Raw genomic sequence first — 26,436 nt, 5'->3', positions numbered from 1 at the left:
TGTAAACATACTTTCGTTAGAGTGAATTTATTGATGATCATTTTTATTAGTTACAAGTTGATGTGCCATTGTGTCGCATTTAATATCACCTGATGTATTTGAAATATCTAAAGATGGGTACAAATACCGTATTATTTATAGCTATCTTCACAAAAACTCTCTTTGAAGAAGAGTATTCTGTTTATCGTGAGCAGAATATGCAGCATAATTAACTTTCCGAACTTTCTGAAATTACTTCCGTTTCCTCTTTCGTGGAGAGAATCTCTAAGAATAATTAAGTAAAAGACTTTTAATTTCATTATTTAAAATTTCTGAAATAATTAGTTGAGACAGAGCGAGTGTTTTATTGGATTCAATTAAGAAACCGAAAAGAATGATGAAAGGTAGAATATAATGATATTATCCCAGTACATGAACGAATGAAAACTAGGGGAATTTCATAGGAGTGAAAATTCAATAAACACGGCCTCAAGAAATTGTTGGAGATACTTGCCACGACGTGATGTTTTTTCAAACAGTACTAGAATATTTTCAAAATACTTGAGCCACTCAATGAGTTCTCTTGAAGACATTATCAAAAGAAGTTATATACAACTTTCTAGGAGGCAACCATCTGAGGAGAGTACATTATTGTATACGACCCAGAATTTTATAATATAATGATGATAATAACAAGATGCCTTTAACGTTTGTTTGAAGGTGGTTGACACTGTTTCGTGGTGTATTTCATCAGTTCGGACTTTCATTGTCTAATATAAAATAAATTGATTTGGTTTAAAAAAAATAAAAAGATTAACCGAAAATAACAATTTTATTGAATAAAAAAACTGAAATAACGAAGAAATAACATACAAGCCAACAACCAAAAAAATAACAAATTGAAATATTACCCAAAACTGAAAATTGAAAAATATTACTAACAAAAAATGAAAAATAAAAATTAAAAGATTCCAAACCAAGTTACGTCACGACTTTTAGATTGTTAGTATCCACAATCATCTTCAGGTGATAACTGGACTTATTCCTGCGAGATCCGACTATTTATCATTTGAGTGCTTTCACCAATCCTCTCTTCCCTCACTCCGCTTCATTGGTTTTAGCGGGAGATGACCGTTTGGTCGTTTTTTGCTTGACAAAAGGTTTCCATATGTTACGTATCTCTACGCTAGCTTGACTGAATGCGTTGTTGGACAGGATCTACGCTTTGAACAAACATGCTCTGCTATTCCGGATTTGCTGGGATTTGCAGGGATTTCAAATCAATCAATTCATAATTTATAGTTTGTCATTGATTTCTAAATGAAGGATAGCAGGTTAGAAATAGGGATTGAGTGTGAGGTTATGAGCCTAATCGGATATCTTGAGACATCCAGTAACAGAACAGAAAAGTGTATTTAGGCTCGAACAGACAGGAGACGTTCTGGACAGAAGTTGGACACCGATGAGCCAAGCAGGCACATTTCAAAGGCGAAAACTCACAAAAAAAACATGGGTACTGTATGGTGGTTAGCGGCTGATGTGATTCACTATAATTTTCTGCAACGGGGCCAAACCATCACAACAGAAACCTGTTTAGTGAGAAAATCGGCAAAATGTATAGAGCATTGTTTTAGTGGTGGGCGGCACTGGTCAATAGAAGTGGTCCGATCTTGTTCCACGACAACGCCCGTCCTCACGTTCCACAAATCACCGTCCGGAAATTGGAAGAATAGAGTTTCAAAGTTCTACCTCAGCCACCATACTCCCCAGATCTCTCGCCAACCGACTTCCATCTTTTCAAGTACTTCGATAAATTTCACACTGGTAGAAACTTCGTCAATCAGGACCAGGCAAAAACGGCCTTCGTTGACTCCTTCGAATCACGAGCACACAATTTTCATGCCGACGGAATTATTCGAATTGTGTTACGTTGAAGAAAGTGTACTGATTCAAATGGCATTCATTTCCATCGAGTTGAATACGTTTACACTGAAATATTACAGTTCAAAGTAGACGGACAAAACTTTTGTGACGTATAGTGACGTATCATTATCTCAATGAAGTCGGATAACAGTGCACAATAGTATAATATTGCCCCATTTCAATTATTGCAGTTCTATAATTTACATGAACATATCCAATTATGACAGACTACAAATTCTACAAAAAATAAAGCAACGCGAATTACACAGGTCTGCGATGAAAAAATTGTAGGATATTCAACTAGTGATTTTAACAGTATTTTGTGTGCAGATTACGGAAAAAATAGTAAAAAAAATCTCTTTTTTTACGAAAGAGGGTGACCTAGTTTTCTGCAACAATGTACCCGGCGTCATGGAAATGTTCAACATAACGTATGAATAAGAGAAATGAAGACTTTTCATCGATTCATCAAAAAGAAGTTTGAAAGCTGTACTTCTTCACAATGGGAATCAATATGCTTCTGTGCCTGTTGTGTGTTCATTTGAAAGAATGCTACGAAAATTTTGAATTTGTTCTTAATAAGCTCAGCTACTCTGATCATAAGTAGACCATTTGTGGAAACTTGAAAGTTATTTCAATGTTACTAGGTGAACAAAGTTACACTACACTATATTTCCTATGTGAATAGGATAGCCGTGACAGCAAACAACACTATGTCAAGCAGGTTTAGCCAATAAGAAAGGGTCTTATTCCTGGAGTTAAAAATGTTGAAAAACAAAATTTAGTGGATACTCAAAAAAATATTACTTCCACCACTCCGTATCAAATTGGGGCTAATGAAACAGTTTGTGAAAGCATTAGAAAAAAAAGGAGATTGTTTCGAATATCTTTCTGAAAAGTTTTCTGGTCTATCCGATGCTAAACTAAAAGAAGGAGTCTTCGTTGGGCCTGACATAAGAAAACTTTTGAGAGATGAAAGCTTTGTCACTAAAATGGATATGAAAGAAAAAATGCCTGGAATTCATTTGAACTTGTTATAACAGGCTTTCTTGGAAACGAAAAAGACACAAACTACAAAACTTGGGTTGCTGAATTGATAGAAAACTACAAAATGTTGGGCTGCAACATGAGTGTCGAAGTCCATTTCCTTCACTCACATCTGGACTGCTTTCTCGAAAATCTAAGGGGTGTAAGTGAGGAACAAGGAGAACGGTTCCATCAAGACATAAAAGAAATGGATCGCAGATATTGAGGTCGGTGGAATGTTAACATGATGACAGACTACTTTTGGATGTTGCAAAGGGAAAATTCACAAGAACACAGTCGAAAAGAAAACGTTTTTACGAAGACTTATAATCACTTTGCAAACACTTGTGTATCACTATTATGCTAAGTTTAGCTTACAGCATTGTTTTTTGCTTTTACTTCATGTTAAAAAATGAAAATAAATCCACAATTCCTCGTTTTTTCGTACTTTTTCAATTATTTCATCCTTATTTTGTAGGCAAATCTTTCGTGACAGATAAAAACAAATGTCTTTTTGAAATCAGCGCAAAAAACTACATAAACATCAGTTAATGAAATCAAAACAATTTTTTTAATTTTTTTTTCGAAAACCTGTGTTATCTTTGGTTGAAACAGGTACAATAATATAAAATCGATGTTAGATGTCCTCAACTGGCTTGATGTGAAACAAAATCATTATATTCAAACAATGATTTTCATTTTCAAAATGATAGATAAATAATTTACTGCCCAATTATCTACTACTATCTACTATCTACTATTCTGTGAATAAAAACGCCAAACAATATGAATTTTAATGTAAAATCAACCTCTAAATCTAGTAACATGAAATTTGTCTTTTTCAAAGGTATTGTTGAATTCAATCTACTTCCTCGTGAAATCAAAGAATCTTCGTCCACAAAATTGTTCAAAACAAAATTGGAAGAATATGTGACAAATTAAATATTATTGGTACATACAGGCCGTTTCTTTTATCATGTGGTAACATTGCTATACTCTAAACCGTAATAGATACGAAGACGATTGAATGGGGAAAAAAACTGTCATCGGGACCAATACAATGGTAAAATGAATTACGGGGACTCTCGCCCTTCTCGAGTTATACGGGGAAAAGCAAAAATGCTGTTTTTTGTTTTTTTGAATCAAATTATTATTTCGGAGAATATAAAAAAATTGAAAAATGTTATTGTATCCGAAGTAAACTATGAGGAGGTAATTATATACACTCGATAAAACGTTTCGTGACAACATGGCCACCATCAACTTTTTTTTTTGATACGGACCTGTCTTTTCCATTACAGGTATTGATGAAGCAATAAATTCTCATTCCAAAGGTATGCCACATTTGATATTTATATAGCGTTTCATTTGAAATAACTACCATCTTCATTGACAATAATTTTAAATTATGGTCCTGTCGTTATTTCATTTGTAAATTATTTGGATTTCTTCAAGATATAATTCAGCCAACCCAATAAATTCAACAGATAGGTCTAACATAATGAAAATTCGTACCTTTTCGTTTTGTAAATTTTTGTATTGCCGTAATCCTTCTTTCAAGGCTTATTTCTCCATAATCAATTATAATTCGTAATATTTTTATAATTCTCAATGCCGGAAGTAACGAAAATATCAGTTTTTGGTCAAAAAACGATTGTTGTATGATTTGGTATGATCAAATAGCATCTCAATTCATTCACCACATATCAAATGATGAAAGGACTGATATGCCATTCAGTTAAGCAAAATCAAATAGAAAACCTCTTTTAGCAAGAATTATGTATGTTGAGCTATAACCGAATCGTCTTATTCCGAACATCCAAATGTTTAGACGATTGGAAAGAAATTTGAGTAAATATGGTGCATTTGACAGAAAACAAGAAAATGTGTGGTTACTGGAAGTGTGATGAATCAAATAAATGTTATAGGTAAGCAAATATAACCACATCAAAATTTCCTTTTTTTGATATTCTCGGATATAACAATTCTATTCGAAAAACAGCAAACGAAAAACAGCATTTTTGGTAACATAGCAATGTTACCACATGAAAAAAATGGCCTGTATAATAGGTGGTTCCTGTTGTGGGTTTCTTAATATATTATTTTATTTATATATAGATCTGTGTAAAATTTTATCATGTTTCATACTCATTTTTCTTTTTATATTTTAACATTGTAATCTAATTATCTGATGATGAATAAAGCATTAATTAATTATTTAATATATGTGATCTTGCAAAACATTCCTATCGTCATTTTTTCTTTCGATGCATCAAATTTCAGAATGAAACTTCTTTTGAATATACCTTTCAGAAAGATATATGTCATAACTGATACTTCAGAATATGTTTACTATATGAATTTTTAAGACCCATTTATCTGAGGGCATGAGCTGAGAATTTCATGAGTTAACAGATCGGCGTTTATTCATTTATATATTATTCCATGAAATCAATAAAAATTCCCATCAGAAAGAATTTCACGGGGCTTGCACTTATAATAATATAGAAACTGGTAAATATTTGCTAAGGAAACATAATTTCGCCTTGTCTTCTTCAGCGGAATCCACCCCATGACATTAAGACGCTGTCTTTTTCTTTTCCTCTCCGGAATTCATCTCGTTTGATCCGTCAGCTGTCCGTGAATTCCATCAAGGACTGCTATTCAATGTGTGTTATTTTTCACAATAACGTATTACTTTCACAGACTACGATATTTTCTTTGAGACGAAGGTACCCTTATGAATATTTTATATTTATAGTATGGCAAAGAAAAATATTTGAAAATGCTTTGTGGAAATGTTCAGGAGAAATGTTGATGTTGACATAGTGAAAATGATTGTTTGAAGGTGGTTGACAATGTTTCGTGGTGTATTTCATCAGTTCGGACTTCCATAGTCTAATATAATATAAATTGAATTGAAAACCCTGAAAAAAAATTAAAAAGAATAACCGAAAATAACAGTTTCATTAAACAAAAAACTGAAATTACAAAGAAATAACATACAAGCTACAATCAAATGAAAAAAATATTTAAATAACAATAAAAGCTGAAAATTAAAAAAAAATATTATTAACAAAAAATGAAAAATAAAAATTAAAAGAGATTCCAAACCACGATAACAACAGTTATCACCCGAAGATGATTGTGGATACTAATAATCGAAACGTCGTGACGTAACTTGGTTTGAAATCTTTCAGTTTATAATTTTTATTTTTCATTTTTTGTTAATACTATTTTTTAATTTTCAGCTTTTATCAATATTTCAATTTTAAATTTTTTTGGTTGTAGCTTGTATGTTGTTTCTTTGTGATTTCAGTTTTTTGTTTAATGAAATTGTTATTTTTGGTTTCTCTTTTTAATTTTTCTTTTTGGGTTTTCAAATCAATTTTTATTATATTAGACAATGGAATTCCGAACTGATGAAATAAACTGAAGATGAGTTTTTTCATAGCATAAACAATATTTTTGACAATGCTCATAACTAGAAGATATACTAACAAGGGTCAAAAAGATGTTATTGATAGATTTACTTCATGGTGCCAACGTAATCATTTAATATTGAATACCTGTAAATCTGTCTCATTGAAATTTTATAACAGAAAAAATAACATCCCAAAGGAAATTGAGCTAACTGATGAAATAATGACGTCACGTGACGTAAAATTTCTAGGAACTATATTAGATGAATCTCTAAATTGGGAACTGCATATTGATAGTGTCTGAAAGAAACTAAATTCAGATCTTTTTGCAATAAAACAAATGAAATTGTTTGTAGATTCACAAAGCCTTCTGAGCATAAACTTTACAATGGCATATCCACATGTTTTTTTAAATGTTTTGATGGAATATTTGTTGCCCTAAAACGTATTATAAGATTAATTTTTGATATGAACTATTGTGATAGCTACAAACCTATACTCATAAGGGAAAACTTGTTATCAGTTACATGCATATATATATATATATATATATATATATATATATATATATATATATATATATATATATATATATATATATACTGAAATGTGTAACCTATTTAAGAACCAACCTTGCATCTTTTGAAGTGAATGCGGCTACTCATAACTATTGTACACGTTATGGTGATACGTTGAGAATACCCTCTCACAAAACAACCAAATTTAAAAATTCTCCACTATATAACTAGATCACACTGTACAATAAACTACCAAATGCTATTAAGGAGTCTAAATCGTATGTAATATTTAAGAATAACACTAAAAAATTCTTAATAGAAAAGTGTTTCTATTGCATACAGGATTATTTAGGAAAAAAATAATAATTTTAAGAATCTCATTATTGATTTATACCTTCTCTAAAGATATTTGTTTTAGTTTTTTTATTTATATATGACAAATCATGATTTTAATTGTTTTTATATTATATAGTACTTCTATTGACTTACCATATATATATATATTTAGTACCGAAATAACTAATAATAATAATAATAGTTATCACCAAGAAAAGTATTGTATAGTGATTTCAGAGACATTGTGGGCTGATTGAAAATGAACACAACACAATGAGTTCAAAATTCAAATTCAAATGTACAATATGGAATGGTTGTCATAGATGTCTGTTCAAAAAAAAATCAAACGAAAATTATATGAAATGAAGAAATGTATCAACAATAGTGTTTTATTATGAATGAGGGCGGAATAAATTATCTGTTGAAGTGAATTATTTTAATGAGAGCACATTCTCAGTTTTTTCAGTATTATCAAATATCCAATTGTGTAATATTTTTTTATAGCAGATAATCCAAAATATTGCTTCACTGACGACAGACAGCACACTTGTTTCGTTATTCCAGGACATCGGCTGCAGATGCACATCTTCTACGGCAGCAGGAGGATGCAAATCTTAATGAAAATCTAGAAGTGATTTCTGATTTGGGGTGAAAGTAACCAGGTTCAATTCAATGCCACAAAAACTCAGGCATCGTTAATCTCCAAAATGATGAATGTTTTCGAACCTGATATAATAATGTCAGGACAGACAATTCCGCTTTCTGCTTCGATAAGTTTGTTGGGGGTTAAAATGGACACCAATATGTCTTGGCGCAATCATGTCACTGTAAATGCAAAGGCTGCTTCTCAAGAGCTTGGAACACTGTTCCAAAATAAAAAACTGTACACACCTCAGTAACTTTTGATGCCTTATAAAGTTCAGATTAGACCTTCTTTGGAGTATTGTTCTCATGTATGGAGCTCCGCTACTAAGCATACCCTGAAGCTGATGGTTTTCATCCAAAGAAGAGTCATCCGCCAGATTGGATACGCCAACATGCAACCTTGATTGTTTGGAACATCGAAGAATGTTTGGAGATTCTTCTCTCTTTCATAGATACCTTCACGGGAAATGTTCAAGTGATTTGGCACATTCGATTCCACCAAGAGCGGTACATATCCGTAATACGCGACAGACTCTGGCTGACCTTCGTTTAAAGGTTCCACTCAGTACACTTTAAACTTCACTGTTTGAGAACTATTTCATTTGGAGAACTGCGTTTGTGAAATAAACTTCCTGAGAACGTTTTTCAGAATGGATTCAGTCTCCAGCGATTCAAATCTATTGTAAATCGCTTTTTTTGCACAGGCACCGATCTTAGAGCAACTTCGGGATTTTCCTGTAGAGTTTGTATTTTGTTACCAATACATATGAAGTGTTGTTGCATTCAATGAAGAGCAATTTGAAAACATCGAAATTCAATTTCAGTTTCAGCATCCTTTTGTGCGAAGGAAATTTATTTTTCTATATTTGAGGGAAGTATGCTTACACATACTCTTTTTGCGATATCTCTTATAATGAAGTGACTGTCGTACCCTGAAAGATTATGAGAAGTAATGGGTACCACGAATGATTTTCGAAAGTTGACATTACAAGGGGCTTGGTGTGCAAATCCGCGGAACGCCCCCGTATAGTGATCATCGTACACAATAACATCTTTGGGGGCGAACGGTTTTTCGCGGTGGTTTGAATTTCCCGCTGTATGCGCGATATCTGATTGATTGACTAAATGTCGATAAAAGTGGAGAAGTGGAGGTGGTCTGAAGTGGGCCTTGAAGGCTAAGGCTTAGTTCACACATAATAGACGTCTGGCAGAGACGAGGCGCTGACCTTTACTCCTTCCGTGTGAAGTGGGCCTGAAGTCCAAAAAACGCCAGAATGAAGCGTCATAAGAAAATACATGGGATTTTGGCTCAGAACTCCTATAGCTCTATTACTTCCATCCACTACATATACATTGTCATCTGCATGTAATTAAAAAAAAAGACATGTGCTTGAACCGTGCCTTGAGGAATACCACACTTTGTTATTCGTAGGTTTCTCTTATATTCATTCATTTTCACGAACTGTTTTCTGGTTGAACATCTACCATTAGAGTGAAGGTATATTTTGAAGCTATTCAGTCTGTATTATATGGTAATTCTGATAGAATTGAGTACTTTCCAATCTTCGTTCCCAGGAAATAATCGCCTCAGTTTAAATTTAACAGATGAAGTAATTCAAATATAAATTCAGGATAAGACTGTGTCACCCCGCACAAAAAATAACATCTAAATATTCCGGCAGCAGCGTTTCTATAATTTAGCCGGCAGGAAGTGCTTTATATTTCTGGAAAAGAGAATGAAATAGAGTATATGGAGTTGAGTAGGAAAGCCTTTTTAAATGGAAGGTGAAATATGACAATGTTTATATCCGGCCAGTCAAAGGCATGGCGAATGCAGACAGAATAAAGCAACAAATATACGCAAAACGTCCGCATTAATAAATCTTCGGAATATACAAGTCGATATTGCAGTCTCTCTGTACTGTTGATACCGTAAAACATTCTTATCAATACCCTAATGGCACCATATAAAGTTTGCTTGGCCCCATTCGACGTTTTCAAATTCGAAAGGGATGTTTTAAACCGAGTTGCTGTGACACTTTTATACCTTGGATATTTTTTGCTGAACCCGCGTGATATTAATAGCTTCAGGTCGGGTGTTTGATGAGATTCCATTCTAGAATGTGGTAACAATTCACAACGAAAACGAAGGATTTTTACCCCAAAAAAAGTAGATTGAGAGATCAGACCTTTCGTGAATTTCTCGTTTGAACTTTCCAAATTATACTCGTATTTACTTTGGTTCAGTGTTTGTCTTCTGGAAAACTTTTAAGGCCAAAGTGTCTGAGTTTTGGGATAGTTTTTGATTTGTCAAGTCTTCCAGTCTTGAAATCATCAAAAACCAATGAAATTTGTATTTTCATAGAAAAAAGTGAAACAAATGATGAGAAGTATAATATAGAGTTTTCCAAAAGGGACTTCTGAACTTTGACAATTGATAACAGTCGTCTTGTTGAAGCTACATCTGTCAAATTAGTTGTCATTTATTCAGCCTGTTTTGCCAAATCACAATGAACGGATATAGCATTCAACAACAAGTTCAAATAATAAAATTGTTTCATCAAAATGGGTGTTCTGTTTAGGCAATCGACCTATTTCTCATTGAAAAATCATCTTCAGCGATGAGGAATTCTGGATGAATGGGTACGCGAATAAATGAAATTGTCGAATTTTGGACGATACTAATCCACATGAGACCCAAGAGCGTCCAAAGCATCCCGAAAAAGTCCCTGTTTGGTGTGGATTTTGGACTGGCGGTGTTGGAATTGTTTATTGTATTATTTTGATGTCAAAACCTATTTTTGAAACGATAAAATAACAAGAATCCATCCCATTCACAATATTTGGCGACCTTACAGGACGTAGAAGATGGATAGTATGAAGAAAAATAGGCAGCAGTTGAGGATACTTTTCAAAAAATCTGTCGAAGCGCTTGATAGAGCTTTGAAGCTGAAAGATTCAACTAAAGATGATTTAGTATTTCTTCTGAGACAATTGGAAGATAACAGTAGCAGATTATTCGAGGCCGATGAAGGAATGGAAAAAAAAATTGTCATTAGAAGCCAGCGATGAAATAGAATTAGAAGAGGAGTACGATGCGGTAGAATATTACAGAGACGAGCTGATAAAATATAAATCCAAATGCGAATTCCGATTTAACGGGATTACGAACACCCAAGAAGATCATTTGAGCTGTTCCAATGTCTCTATAACGGAGACAATTCAGAGAAAATATCATTAACCAAGGCTACAACTGAAGATATTCGATGGGAATGTGAAGAGCTGGATTGGGTTCTGGGGACAATTCACAATGATTCACGAGATAATGAAGACAAAATTCAGTATCTTTTACAAGAGACGGAAAGTGGTTCAGTTGCCCGAAATTAGTAGAAAGTTACCCCACTTCGGGGCCCAATTACATTAAAGCCATTGACCAGTTGAAGACTTGTTTTTCCAGGGACGAATTCCTAATCGAAGTTTACGAAAGGGAACTATTACAACTTGTACTGCAACAATCTTCAAAAGCTGTATGTCTCTTTCCAATCTGTATGATAAATTTGAAACCCAGTAGGAGCTTTGAAATCCATAGGAGTTAGCAGCAGAAAATATGCGGCTATTCTTTTCCCTCTTGTAGAATCGGTTTAGGCTGCAGAAGTTTTAAGAACTTGGGAAATACATCAAAATTTTTATCAACGAAATAAAAAGGATGATGAAGAAAACTCTAAAGGTACTAATCAGCGGTCCTCAAAGCCAATATAACTCATACCATCAGGCTAATCCAGCCTGATTTATACGCCAGAGTCATGGAAAATTGGACGGTTTGGATGCGCTTTTCCCAGAGAAGCCATGGCGGATATTTGAACGATGTTATATCCTACACATAATGGCACCAATAGGTCTTTCAAATGAATAAATAATTTCGATGATATCTCACACACACTTTGTTTTATTTAGGTTAAAAAATAGAAAGCGCTCAATAAAAGACCTTGTACAAATAACTAATGGTTTTTTTTTAAATGAAAACACTTATTTCTACAGTATTTTCAGATATTAGGCCATCAGAAAAAATATCTCCTAGTAATGAAGTAGGTATTTCTTAAAATATATAGACCAAAAGCCCAAGCAAAATTTTCAGGGGGTCATATGATATCTCTCCAAAATATATGTATGTTAAGTTTTGAATTAGTCCCAGTTCAATGTGTCAAGTGGTGATTGATTTGTCAAAAAATCTCCCTCTCCAGACGGGGCATAAAAGAGGTGAACATTTTCAATTTCAGAGAAAAGACCTCTATATGCCAACATCATAAATTCCTATACGACTTTCATAAAATTCGTTTTTCAAATTAACGAGGGCCATTTATTTTGTTGTTTTTTTTATATTTACAAATTTTTCATTCACCACCACCGTTTTTATACAGTGTGTAAAAGCCAATTGGAATAAATTTATTATTTCGGTTAAGGTACATATTATAACAAAATCTCTAAAAACGTCAAATTTAAATTATAATTGACATACTTCAACGGAAAAATAATAATAAGATAAGAAGGTAAGCAAACATCAAAGCAATGTTTTTTTTAGATAGTATACTTTAAAAATCTGTAAATAATTTCCGTGGTATCTTGATTTAAGTTTCAAGTTCGTTAACAAATGGTTAGATTAACGGATATGCATAAAATAATAGTTTTGCAAATGATTGATAACGGAGATAAGACCCGAACACAACACAAAGGAGCTCGTCTATTTCATGAGAAATTTTCTAATTTACCGCTCATATCTCAAGGAACAAAAAGCAAAATAGAGAAGCAGTTTCGCGAGCTTAGTCATGTGGGGCAGATAAATGAAGCAGCTACCAATGCAATGACTGATGAACTCAAATTAGATGTGATTCTTATGTTTGAGGAAAACCCACATACATCGAGTAGACAGGCATCCACTACATTCAATGTTAGCTATACATGCATAGTAAACATATTAAATGAAAATGAAATGCATCCCTTCAAAATGATACCCACTCAGGAAGACGATTTTGATAGAAGAGCTTATTTTTGTGAGCAAATGGTGGACATGTTCGATAACAATATCATCATAGTCGGCAAAATTGCCGCTACTGGTCAATGGAAAATCCACACTGGATGAGTGAAGAACACACGCAATACCCTCAAAAGATTAACGCTCAGGAATTATAGGAAACCAAATGATTGGTCCCTTTTTCATTGAGGGCAACTTGAATGGCGATACTCATTTGGCACTACTTCGAAATGATGCTATTCCACGTTTAGCAAATTTATATCCTGATTCAGAAAACACTTCAGTGATTACGATATGGTTTCAGCAGAATGGAGCACCAGCATTACCAAGGTAATGTCCGGCAATACCTCGATACATTTCCCAATCGGTGAATAGGAAGGCGAGGATCGATTAAATGGCCAGCGCAATCACCTGATCTTTCATCATTAGATTTCTTTTTATGGGGATATGTGAAGAGCAATGTGTACAAAACTAAACCTTAAGATTTGAATGTCTTGCTTGCGATTAGGTCGACTGTATTGCCAAACATGCGCCAAACTAACTGACTGTTATAAGGAAACAAGTATAGCTGAGGCACCAGTCAATCTAATAATAACACTGATGATCTTCAAACAAGACTCAACCTATGACGGAAGCAAGAAACTCTTTGGAAGGTTCGAAATAGATGAACATTCCAATCTAACAGACCACTATTATAATATTCATGCAGTCAATACTCAATGTGGTTCTGGAGTTGAATTTGGTCATTATTACGCCTTGGTGAAAGACGAAACGGACTGGTTTAAGTTTGACGATAGTCGTGTCACGAAATTTTCTGGCGATGCATTGAATCTATTGGAGCCTCTGGAGACAACCTACATTTTGTTTTATAAGAGAGAGGACATTGGCAGATCAAGATCTTCTGATGGTGTGGTGGTGCAGGTTTTTCCGGGTTTTCCTGCAGCTCAAAAAGCAAATGCGCCACTGGAATCACTGAAGTCACCCCGGAGCGCCAATTAATTTTTATTGTTGTTTTTATTTTTATCGTTGTTTTAATAAAAACTACACAGTAATTCAATCTTTGCAATAAATTTGAAAGCGATAACATCTTTGAATCGAGAATGAAGACACCTTTCAAACAATGCCTTTACTTCCCATTTAAAAAATTGGGGGTTGTACCTATCTTTCGACGAAGGTTGAAGGTAGGGATAGCATTTTAACGTTGAAGTATGTCAAATTATAATTTAAATTTCACGTGCTTCGAGATTTTGTTAAAATATGTATCGTAACTGGAATAATGAATTTATTCCAGTTTGCTTTTACACACTGTATATTTGTATAATAGGTTGCTTGCTACAGTGATCATTGATATGTCTAAAAACCACCACCGTTCTTATATGTGTTATTGAATTGCGTTGAGTGAGAAATTTTTTGAAACGAAGTTAAAGTTACATTATTCAGTTCAACATAATTTGGCTCGCGCCTGGATTGTTGAATAATACTTGTATTGTGGTGAATTACTTAGGCAATGATGAAGCCAATAGAGTTCTAGTGTGAGAAATGAATAAAACTTATTTTTGCTGTGTATTTGCGAGGAACCATTCATTATCGACGCCCTGTATTGTCTATTGATTTTATTCTGATTCAGTAAAAGTTCCATATTATATGAGAAGCAGTCTATTTTCTCTTGAATACCTACGAAAAACCCTGAGAGAAAAATCCATTTCGCTACAATATCATTGCGTAATTGGAAAAAGTAAAATAGAACGAAACATCCACTGAGTTTATTGACGAAATTATCCACATTATGTATTTTATAAACCAGACGAAAACATGAGAGAGTGAGAGATCAGGGATATTCGAATTTTTTCACAAATTCACATATCTTTGTATGTCGGATCAGGAATTCAGCACATGTATGAATATGAATAGTTGAAGAAATAGTCTCCTTTTGTGAGAAACCATCAACGTACGAGCATCTCTGCAAAGTCTAAGCGAGACACGTAATCCGTATTTTCGGAAAATGTGATATAAAAGTTAACCGGTCTGCCGTTCTCTTGGAAAGGATCCGATCCATATATTATGTATCTCCTCAGCCATCTTCTCCACGACTCTATCTTTGAGCTGTTCTGCTTTCGACAGTTGGGGTATTGGGTTTCGGGAGATTATTGCGTGTTCACAAAATCAATCTGAATAGAGGGATTACAGTGATATTTGCGGCAAAGGTCGTTACAGAACTTTTGAGAGTATTTTTTCAGGGTATTGAAAATCTTCGAGACTTCAAGAACTCTCGTAATTGGAGCACCCAATACAGACTGTCTTGTATTTTGAATAATAAGAATAAATGACATGACTTGTTAGATTTTGAGATACGAATTGTCAGATTAAAATTTTTGAAAAGTTTTCGCATTTTCGAAAAGTTGTTAGAGCCTTTATGAACAGTTTATTCCATTTGTAGGTGTTGTTTTACAAATATTATACACAGGGTGTATACAATTTCCAGAATGTTGTTTGTCTATGCTCATGGACACTTGAAATGGCTTAACCGATTTGAGTGCGGTTTTCACTAATGTATTGTGGTAAGATTCACTTAACATTCAGTGTACGATTCATTTAAATCCTTTCATACATAAAAAAGTTATGGCAATTAAAAAAATCATGTCAAACATCAGTTTAGAATGAACTATAAAAATATTCAGTTGATTTAACTGAAACTTTATCTAACTATGTTTTTTAGTTAACAAACAATGATTTTGACAAAATGGTTTAGACTTTCACGGCTGAGGTTTTCAGTTTCATTGCTTTTCGAGTTTTTCAAAAAATTATTTCATTATGAAAGTGATATAGAAAAATATAGGAGAACTTTTTGCTGTTGGAAAATCTGGATAAACCTAAAATCTTAACTCCACGCGAATGAAGTCGCAGGCAAGAGCTAATTTGATAATACATTCGGGAAGAATTTTATGGTAATATTATCATTTTGAGAATTTCACTATACTTATGTATCTGTATCTCTGTATCTGTAGAGTAGGGAGGGTGAATGTAAGCCCACATCACTTATGCCACATGTGACCCATTGTACATCCTCCCGAGGAGTTGTCCTCGTAGGTCATCGTCCATTCCGGATACTCGCACAGGACATGCCTGACAGTCTCATTTTCCTGTTCACACATCCTGCATAGAGGTGTGTCCACTAGCCCTATGTTACGGAGGTGTTTCCTTAGTTGACAGTGACCAGTCAGTTCCCAAGGTCGCCCAGGGTAATCGTGGCATGATCTCTTTAGGGATTGAGCATGGTTGTAACATTTGGCTAGTTCCGCAATTGTCTAAGTCATCAAGCCGTAGGTGCCACTGGGTCTTGAGAAAATTCTTAGTCCAGCTGCTTCCTTGGCTAAAGAGTCGGCAATGCGATTACCTTTACTCCTGTCGTGCCATTTAACCCACCTCAGGATGATGTTATTATCTACCGAGGCCTTGGCTAAATCTTGGTGGCACTCTAGGACTAGCCCTGTGGTAAAACGTTCTGTTCGAGACTAATAGGGCTTATCCGCTGTCAGTTCAGATTGTTATGTTTTTCCAGAATTTCCTTTCCTGGTTATTTTTTTTGTGGCGATTGAGATACCAACCTGTTTGGTATTTTTTCCCATTCTCCAGTTAATCCTTAGGCTCAGTGATCTGGTGATCTGGGTACACTCCACATCCTGAGCCTTTTTTGGATTGTGAGCCGTTTGTATATCAATCTCAAGAATACTGGATTGCTCCTTTTCACCAGGGAAAGAAGTTTATCGGGCTTGATCTACTCACCTGGACCTACTGTGCAATAATAAGACCTATGTTAATGTACGGAATCATTGCATGGGTGCCGAAAGTTCTACAAGCAAAGACCATTAAAAAATTATATCAGATACAGCAACTGACTTGTTAAAATATCACAGGAGCCATGAGAACAACACCAACCACGGCAATGGAATTAATCACGGGTCTGTACCCCCTGGACCTGTACGTTAAGGAGGTTGCGTTAATGGCCATGTTACGATTGTGCACGACTGGTGTAAACCTCAAAGTAGGAATGGGTCAATTGCAGTGATGCAACTGAACCCAGGTTTGTTTTTAATAAACCCTACAAAATACAAATAAAACAGAACACAGAGTCAGATGCTATACTGATGTATATAAAATTGATTCAAAAACTTCTTTTTCTTCATATAAAAATAAAGGTGTGTCTATCTATCCAGTTTTTACAGCTCCAAATGGTCAGGAATATGTATTTTGTGTTCTTGAATATTGATTTGGCACTATCAGAAATTGTACTGATTGTATTTAGAGATAGAAAAAGTGAATTGCCAACTCGTTACTCACATAATGTGAGTAAAAAAAGTCATTTCCAGAAAACCCGAATCAAGATTTCGAAAACCACTTACGCAAAAACGGCTGATAAAAACCATTGGATGACATTGGAAGAGATATCCGAAAAGAAATGATCGTCCAAAAGAAAGACGAATCAATAGCTGGAGCAAAAAATTAGTTTGACAAGAAATAACAAAACGACTTTTGATAATTCTTCGGTTAGCCGTCAGTCGGTCTCGCGAAAGTTTGTCGTGAACTATTAACGAATTCGATGTCGAAGTAAACCATAACAGAATCGAGTGGGATAATTTGATTGGACTCATTTCATGTCCCCGAGTAATAATATCAGTTCTATCAGCAGAAATGAGAATTTCTGCCATTCGCCCGCGTATAAAGCGACGAGGGTGACAAGAAGTTCGCTTGGGGCCACTCAGCGACGTTATGTCCACTTTTATGATGAACTTTCCGAAGTTGAAAAAATCACTACGAGTTGACGATATTGGAAATACTTCCAACCGTACTTCATATGTTTATAATTGGATAGCACATTATTAGAAGGGTTTGAAATTGAAACCATATATTCATGGATAATGAAAATAACATACAATTTAGGAGCACTCTCAGACTTTTAATACGGTCTTTCAACCGGTCATCTTGTTGAAGCCACATCTGTCAAATTATGGGTCATTTATTCAGTCTGTTTTGTCAAATCACCATGGACGGATATAGCATTCAACAACACGTGCAAATAATGAAATTGTTTTATAAAAATCTGTGTTGCGTTCGAGCAACGTACCGCGCGCCCATAATTGTCCTATCAAGTGTACCATTCGCAATGTGGTGAATAAATTCTAGTCCACTGATTCAGCAAACGATCGACCAACACCTGTACGTCGACGGAACGCAAGATGCGCCGAAAACATCGCCGCTGCCTGTGAGAGTGTGCAGAAGAACCCGGACCACTCGATTTCGCGTTGCTCACAAGTACTCGGCATTTCGCAGACCACAACTTGAATAATTTTGCGTCGTAACTTGGGTCTGTATCCGTACAAAGTTCAACTGATCCAGGAACTGAAATTGTACGGCAACAGACACGACGTGTGTTCGCTGAAGGGGATCTGGAGCGGTTGGGAACTGACCCTAATTTTCATCAAAAAATCATCTTTAGCGATGAGGCCCATTACTGGATGAATGGGTAGGTGAACAAACAAAAGTATCGAATTTAGGGCGATACCAATCCACATGAGATCCGATAGCGTCCAATGCATCTCGAAAAAGTCACTATTTGGTATGAATTTTGGGCTGGCGGCGTCACCGGTCCATATTTCTTTGAGAATGACATTGGCAAGGCCATCACTACCAACGGCGAGCACTATAGGTCGATGATTACCAACTTCTTTCAGCCTGAATTAAATGAAATCATCTAAGAACAATTCGTTCGTTGATTTATAGCCAGTCTTCAAGTATGCATACTGACTATATGTTACTAAATTAAATTATCTGGACACCAACGACATGTTAGCATTGCCTTGTGGCGTTATGTGCCATAAAACAATGCTACATTGAATATTTTGCACTAGCGATTTCGGACATGGTCTTTTCACGTGAAAGTGATGTGAACTGTCCACCGAGATCGTGCGATTTTACCCTGTTAGACTTTTTCTTGTGGGGTTTTCGTGAGTCGTCAGTGTATGCGAATAAGCCACAAACCACAGCGGTCCTCAAAGCCAATAAAACCCATGCCATCAGTCAACTTCAATCTGATTTATGCGCCAGAGTCATGGAAAATTAGGAAGCGCTTAATGAAAGACCGTATATTACAAAGTATACCCACGGAAAACAGTTTTTCTACAGCAGAACACAATCTGAACGATTTGTTCTTCCAGATGATTTCATCATCAGAAGATCACTAAAGTAGTTTCAGTCATCTCCTGATGAGCTGACATGGTCAACGAAATGCGCCTATATAGTATGGAAAAAGTATTTCCAATAGATTATTTTCATGCTACACGTTCCAATTCTACCTATCAAATCATAAAATATATCAAATTTTAAATATTCCCATGAATGTAACTTGAAAATGAGAAATGACCTCAAGTAATGAAAAAAGCCCTTCCAAAACAAAGTTGGAGAATCAAAACAGGTTCTTCACTTGATCAGTCGGTTGACCGTTGAACTATCTGAGTGGAAGCTATCACTCTCACATTCGATGAGCTCTCCATTTCGCCGAGAAAACAAACCATTGATACACATTAATCACAATACCCCAACCATACTTGGTGTCATTCGTGGAGGTGATAGTTCACCTAAATGAAGGCATGAGCTGTATGTTTTTATGCCAATAGGATGTATGTCACTAACCAAATCTCTAAAATGCCGGTCACCCACTAATCGAAAAAAGCACGGGTCCCACGGCTGCGTGGGACCCATTATGGTCCACGAAGTAACCAAAAAATCCAATCCTATGTCTACAATGGAGATGAACATCAACCATACGACCTCAATTGTCGTATCTGTAATATCAGAGCAATGACTATCTCAGTTCTCTAACACTTAAACAATCCTAGGAGGCAACCCATCGCATCCTCAAGAGCACCAAATTATTCTTGGAGTAGAAGTAGAAGCTTCATCAGGAGAGAAAGCGATCTCCCCCATGCGTGGATCCACGCATTAAGTTTACGAAAGAAGTTGAAGAAGGCAACCAGCTCGCATTTCTCGATGTACTGATTATGAAAAAGCCAGACGGAACATTAGGTCACACGGTATATCGAAAGCCAACACACACGAACAGGTACCTAAACGCAAATTCACACCACCACCCAAAACAAATTCACGCGGTGGCAAAAACACTCATTCCACGTTCGAGGAGGCTGGCAGACAACGATCACAGACAACAAGAGTTGAACACCATCGAAACAACGCTAGAAATGAATAACTACTCAGAAAGAAGTATAAAAGCGGCTGCCAAGACCACACGGAAACAACAAAAAACTCGAGATACACCGGTCATAACAACCACACTACCATATATTGCAGGAACAACAGATAAAATCAGCAGAATTCTTCACCGACATAACATATCAACTTCGTTCGTACCAGAACGAACAATAAGGTCCATGCTTCGTAATCCCAAGGATCAGATACCACTGGAATCACAAGGAGTGTATGAAGTACCATGCCATGATTGTGACAGGACTTACATCGGCCAGACCAACAGACGAATCAACATTCGCAAAGATGAACACAAACTAGCAGTGAAGGGAAAAGTCACCACGTCTTCTCTCTTCCAACACGTACTTCAAACAGGACATAACATCAATTTCGACAACACAAAAAATGCTAGTAAGCAACGAAAACTTTTACTCACGAACAATCAGAGAGGCAATCGAAATTGAAAAACGACCTAATAATATGAACAAGAGGGATGATGCGCAAAGATTACCATCAACATGGAGATCCGTTTTATCACTTCGCACAAGCAATCAGACTGCTCAACTTCAGAGGCAAAACTCGGTACATGACAATACAGGTACAAAAACAGAGACAGGAGAGGCAGCTCAGGTAATAAGACCAAAACAGGTAGTCGAGCAAACACAGGTAGTGGCAGCAACGCAGGTAAAGGGAAACATCCATGCCTATAAATTGAGACACAGAGTTCGAATTAATCAGTCTAGTTGAAAAAACCAGACATCACCTATATATATATATATATATATATATATATATATATATATATATATATATATATATATATATATATATATATATATATATATATATAACAAAATCCGGGCTGGTAGGTGAAGGTGGAATGGAATCTGTAGTACCAAATGTTTCGACTGCTGAAGCAGCAGACATCATCAGTGGTACAGTTTACCAATTCAGATTGTTCTCTCTAATCGTTACTCTGGCCGTGAAAACCAATGTTCTTACACAAATTTAATTATCAAAATCTCTAGCGGTATCCCTCTCGATGATCGTCGAATATGTGTTTGTTTGTCGTATATGTTTTCAAATAGAATTGTGAGAAGACTGTTCTCTGCATCTGGAAACAATGAATCACCAAAGTCTATAGGTATAAATAGAGAACTCTCTGCTTTGACTGGGACACTCTTAACAATTGTTAACTTTTTTATCTCGAACAATACCGTTCTCTGGGGGTCAATTTGGAATAACATTTTTCAACAGCGCGGTTTGTTGATCGGCTAATTAGAGACGGTGGAAAGCAGAGTAGTCTCGAGAGGCCTCAGGGGTTACAATTTTGAGATTAATCAAGGTTTTTTTCAGACAGTGATGCTCAGGGAATAATAATTGAAATAAATTGAGGCAACCATTTCTGAGGAGTCCAGCCACTAAAATTTATAATTTTGTTATTTCTTCTGTTATAATATAAAATATCTTGCTATGCAAATATCTCAATTACAAACATAGATTCATATGAGACTGTACACCCATGCGAACATAAATTTTTTAGGCATTTGCAAGATCTCTCTTCTTCGAATCAACAACTTTCAGCCAAAGATATGTTTTCAATTTCCCTCAGTGAATTAGTTATGTGTCCCAATTAATACCTCCCTAGACAGTAGGATTTGCCAAAAGCCTTCAAAAAAAACAACTACTTTCTCGTCCAACCCCCGACGGATATTAGATTTCATCAACCGGGAATGTAAGTTTACTCATAGAGGGCACTCCTATAATTGTAAATACTTGTCGTTGTCCAACAGTAGAATCTCATTGAAATATGACATCACTTCAATTATATTAGCTCACTGCAGACTACGTTCGTCCAGCAGTGAGAATCTGTAAGAATTTTCCCTCTGGAAAATCTTGCACAAGCTCGTTCAAGATATAATTCAATTTTCATAATTCATAGTATTAGCCAGGGAAGTAGTTACTTTCTCATTGTCAAATATGATATCTTACTCTGTTTTACTGGTACAGATAGGCACTTAGGCAAGTTCATTGAATATGTCAATTCCATCCACCAGTCAATAAAATTCACTACTGAGAGGGAGGTAAATAATCCAACACAACTTAACCATTACGAAAAATAACAATAAACATGAATTAGCAATTTTCCACAAACCATCTTACACGGACATCATCATACATAATTCCTCTACACACCCTTACCAGCATAAAGTTGCTGCTTTCAATAGTATGCTTCAGAAACTACTGAAAATTCTACTGCCTGAGACTGATTTCCAGAGAAAGCTGAGTTTGATCAAACAAATCGCAGTTAACAATGGTTATAAGGTTGATATTATGGACTTCATTCTTTCCAGTAATTCACAAAAGCAAGCCATGGACCTGGTCTACCCAAATTCAAGATGCGATAACGTCAGTTATAGGACATTGTCATATTTGGGAGATCCAACCAATAATTTTGCCCGTTTTTTTATGAAACGTAGCTTACAAAACTTCGGTGTCAAATCAGGAGTATATGAGCTGACTTGTGGCTCTTGCCCAAAACTTTATATTGGCCGAACAGGTAGAACATTTTCCCAAAGAATTAAAGAGCATAGAAGTACTTTTGTAAATAGAAAGACCAATTCTACATTTGTCAAACAACATTTTAGCAGAAGGATATGAGTTCAATCTTGAATACGATGTGTTACATTTATGAAAGAAGATTTTGAAACTCAATTTTCAAGAATGTTTAGAAATCAATAGATTCAGATTTTCGGGTAATTTACTAAATATTTTTTCATTGTATGGCGAAACACGTGTTGTGTTTTTGAATATGCCAAATCTTTTGTTTTGATTTCAATTTATGTACCTATTTTTCATTATATATTTTCTGGTTCAACTAGCAGCTTCAAAAATAAGTTAAACTGAATATTCATTGAGTACTTGCCAAGGTAGGAATGTTGTAATCGTAGGTGAATTGACTGAAGTTTTCTCATTAAAAATCTGCAAAAGGTAAGAGTAATTTGATTTCATGATATTTCTTAATAATTCCTTATCTATACACAGTAGTGAAGAACAATTAACTGAAACTCAATTTTCATTACAATCTATCGATTTTCTGTGAGAGATGAGACAATACTGAAATATTATGGCGTGCCATGTAGAACGTCGTAAATATTATTGGTGCTATTATACTCGGAATGCCGACAGTAAAGCTGTACCATATAATGAAGTTAATAAAAGAGCTGTAACGTCTATTGGTGCTTGGGACATCCAGCAGTGTCTGATAGAGTAAGAGAGAGAGAGAGAGAGACAGACGTTTTCGCCTTGTCTGGAATAACTAAATTCATCCGAGTAGCTTTACAAATGTTAAATATGCTGATCTGTTCGATCAAAGTCTGTATTGCAATTTGATTGCGTGTTAATTGCCATTTCAACTCGATCAATTAAATCTTTTTCACATAGTGTTTGAATTGTAACATCTGAATGAGAAATATCTCAACTGCAAAATAGGCATCATTTTCACGAACAAATTGAGACAATTCATAATACAAAATGAAATTTGGCCGACATACTTCATTTTGATGGGATATTACATTATCTGTTAGGGCAGTATTCTGTGATTTCTCAAAAGCATTCGGCTGCGTAAACTATGAAACACTATTATTTAAACTTGGCTTTACATTCATCTAACAGGCAGGAAGCAATTAGTAGAACTCCAAAGAAATAAATCGCATGTTGAGATTAATACATCAAGTGTACCACGAGGTTCGGTTCTGGGTCCTATACATTAAAGGGGAGTTCACAATTTTGGCAGATGACACCACGATTCTTTGTCGTGGGACAAATGAAGATAATCTCAGAGACATCATAACTCTGGATTCGAAGCAAACATAGTTTGCTTCAAACTCAATTGGATTCTCTACAGCCCCCTACGACTCTAAATATTGTTTCTCTGTATATTAATACATTTTTGGAATCGCTCTAGTATTTTAATACTTTTTTGTTGATAATGTCCTATACCTATCTCTATCTGTTTTCGAGATAAAAAATAAATTGTGCTAAATATGGTCCAAAACATAGCCTCAATTGAAATTAAGTACATCAGTACTCTCAATTCATGAAAAGTTGATATTTTGACGATAGTTTGGACAAACTCGAAATATTCAAATAACACCAATATCATACAGGACGTGCTAAAATTACTATTATTTCCATTGTGCATAAAAGTAGTCGAAAGTTCATTTTTTCAAATGAAACCCCCTGTATATTACTCGATAAATTGAAAGATGGTGAAAAATCCTTCAAGATGATATACATGTCCCTATACATAAATCGTCAATTTTTCTTAATAAAGCCGTTTTTGTGGAAAAATAGTTATTCACGTTTTACCTACAAGTGTTGAAAGTGGCATTTTATTTTGTGAGTGGGGATTATTGCAAAACGAGCGTCAGCAAGTGGAGCAAACTAACGAGCAAAATAAAATCACTTTTAAAAAATGTATCATACAAGTTTTTTTGTATAACGTTACTGCTGATAAAAAAAAAATTATAGGGTCCATGGGATTTGAACACACGATCTTTGGATTACAAGGCATATGTTACAACTAGATATGCCAACTCACGTTATTTCAAGGAGGATTATTGGTTTGTCATGAAGGACTTTCTACAGTTGGACTGAATACTACTCCGTCATCGTCAGTAACTTCACAGGGATTTAATATTACCAATAGCACGAACTGCATGTGTGAATTTTTCTAAATGATTTTTTGGTAGGTGTTCTGATTGAAGTGTTTCTATCAAAGAGATTTTCAATAACAGTTGTACAAAAAATAATTTTTAAAGAATTTGATTTCTAGGTAGCCGTGGAAATATCAAGTTTATGACAGTTTGGTGACTTTTATAAGTAATTGATGAATGGTTTTTGACGGTGTTTCAAAATATCGCCAAAAATGAATGCAAATATTGATTATTCAAACGAAGTTCTTATGAAATTATTTAATCATTGCCAGAACTTGTAGAAAATTCAACCAAATGTATCCTGAATTAACACCAATGAACGAGAGGAAGTTTGTAAGATTATAAAATAATTTCCTTAACTGTGGCTCCATGTTTAAAGCGCCTTCAACATTACCAAAACCTGTTACTATACTATTACTATACAATACTATTAACGTTTTGGCATATTTTTATGCATATCCAGAAAATTCCATTCGCAGTGCAGAAAAAGATTAAGGTTTATCAAATGCTTCAGTACAATGAATTTTGAAAAATCACGGAATGCATCTCTATCAATTTACCAAAGTTCAAGCTCTAAAAGCAGAAGACTTCGAACGTAGAATGCATTTTTGTGAATCCCTTTTGATTCATACACAGGAATAACGGGAATTTTTGTCAAAAATAATTTGGAGCGACGAATCAAAATTTACGAGGGATGGTATCTTCTATAGAAGGAATAAACATTTTTGGGCTGATCATAATCCTCATGTTACAAAAGAAATGGGTTTCCAAAAAAATTTGACCTGAATGTTTTCTGTATTCTGAAGAACAATAAAATTAGCTTTTTTATTTATGAAGACACACTGAATGCAGAGAGATATCTCCAAATATTAAAGACGACTGTAACCGATTTTCTTGAAAATTTGCCTTTAGAGGAATATAGGAATTCGTGGTTTCAAGTGGACGGAGCGCCAGCTCATTCCACCCAGGAAGTTTCCAGGAAACTTGACGAACTCTTCGACGATCGTTGGTTTAGGCGTTTAGGGCCGTGGGATTGGCCACCGAGATCACCCGATCTCAAGCCACTTTTTTTATGGGGTGTTTTAAAAGAAAGGGTATACAGTACTCCAGTGCCTACCAAAGAAGAATTGCGACGGCGAATAGTGTGGAGTATTGAAGATCTGGATCCTCAGGAAATTGAAAAAGCAACCACAAGTCGCGTACAAAAAAACATTTTAAAGTGTTTAGAATGTAATGGACAACATTTTCAGCATTTATTGTGAAAATGTGATATTTTGTTATTTTGAATCATCCTATTCTGTTATTGTCTGTACTTCCACATGTTTTAGCCCACAAAATCTCACTTTCTACCTAGAAATGACTGATTTTTGGTACAGTTGTTCCTTGGAAACTTTGAGCCATAGTTGAGGAAATTATTTTGTAACGTCACAAACTTCCTCTCGTTCATTGGTGTTATTTCAGGATACATTTGGTTGAATTTTCTACACGTTCAGACAATGATTTAATCACTTTGTTCATGTGTATAACAAATAATTTCATAAGAACTTCGTTTGAGTAATCGATATTTGCATTCATTTTGGAAG

General features: G+C 35.1%; 1 protein-coding gene across 3 annotated transcripts in view; it reads right to left on the bottom strand.

Annotated features, from left to right (window-relative positions):
• LOC111507349 (nephrin) overlaps positions 1-26,436 on the bottom strand; it is an 862,168-nt gene that overhangs the window by 89,029 nt on the left and 746,703 nt on the right. The window lies entirely within an intron of this gene.

This window comes from Leptinotarsa decemlineata, unplaced genomic scaffold (genome assembly GCF_025532065.1).
Source record: "Leptinotarsa decemlineata unplaced genomic scaffold, Ldec_3_MD MMD2_tig00000010_RagTag_RagTag, whole genome shotgun sequence".
Classification (NCBI taxonomy): Eukaryota; Metazoa; Arthropoda; class Insecta; order Coleoptera; family Chrysomelidae; genus Leptinotarsa; species Leptinotarsa decemlineata.
The sequence above is the reverse complement of the archived record's forward strand: the minus strand, read 5'-3'. Positions and strand labels throughout refer to the sequence as shown.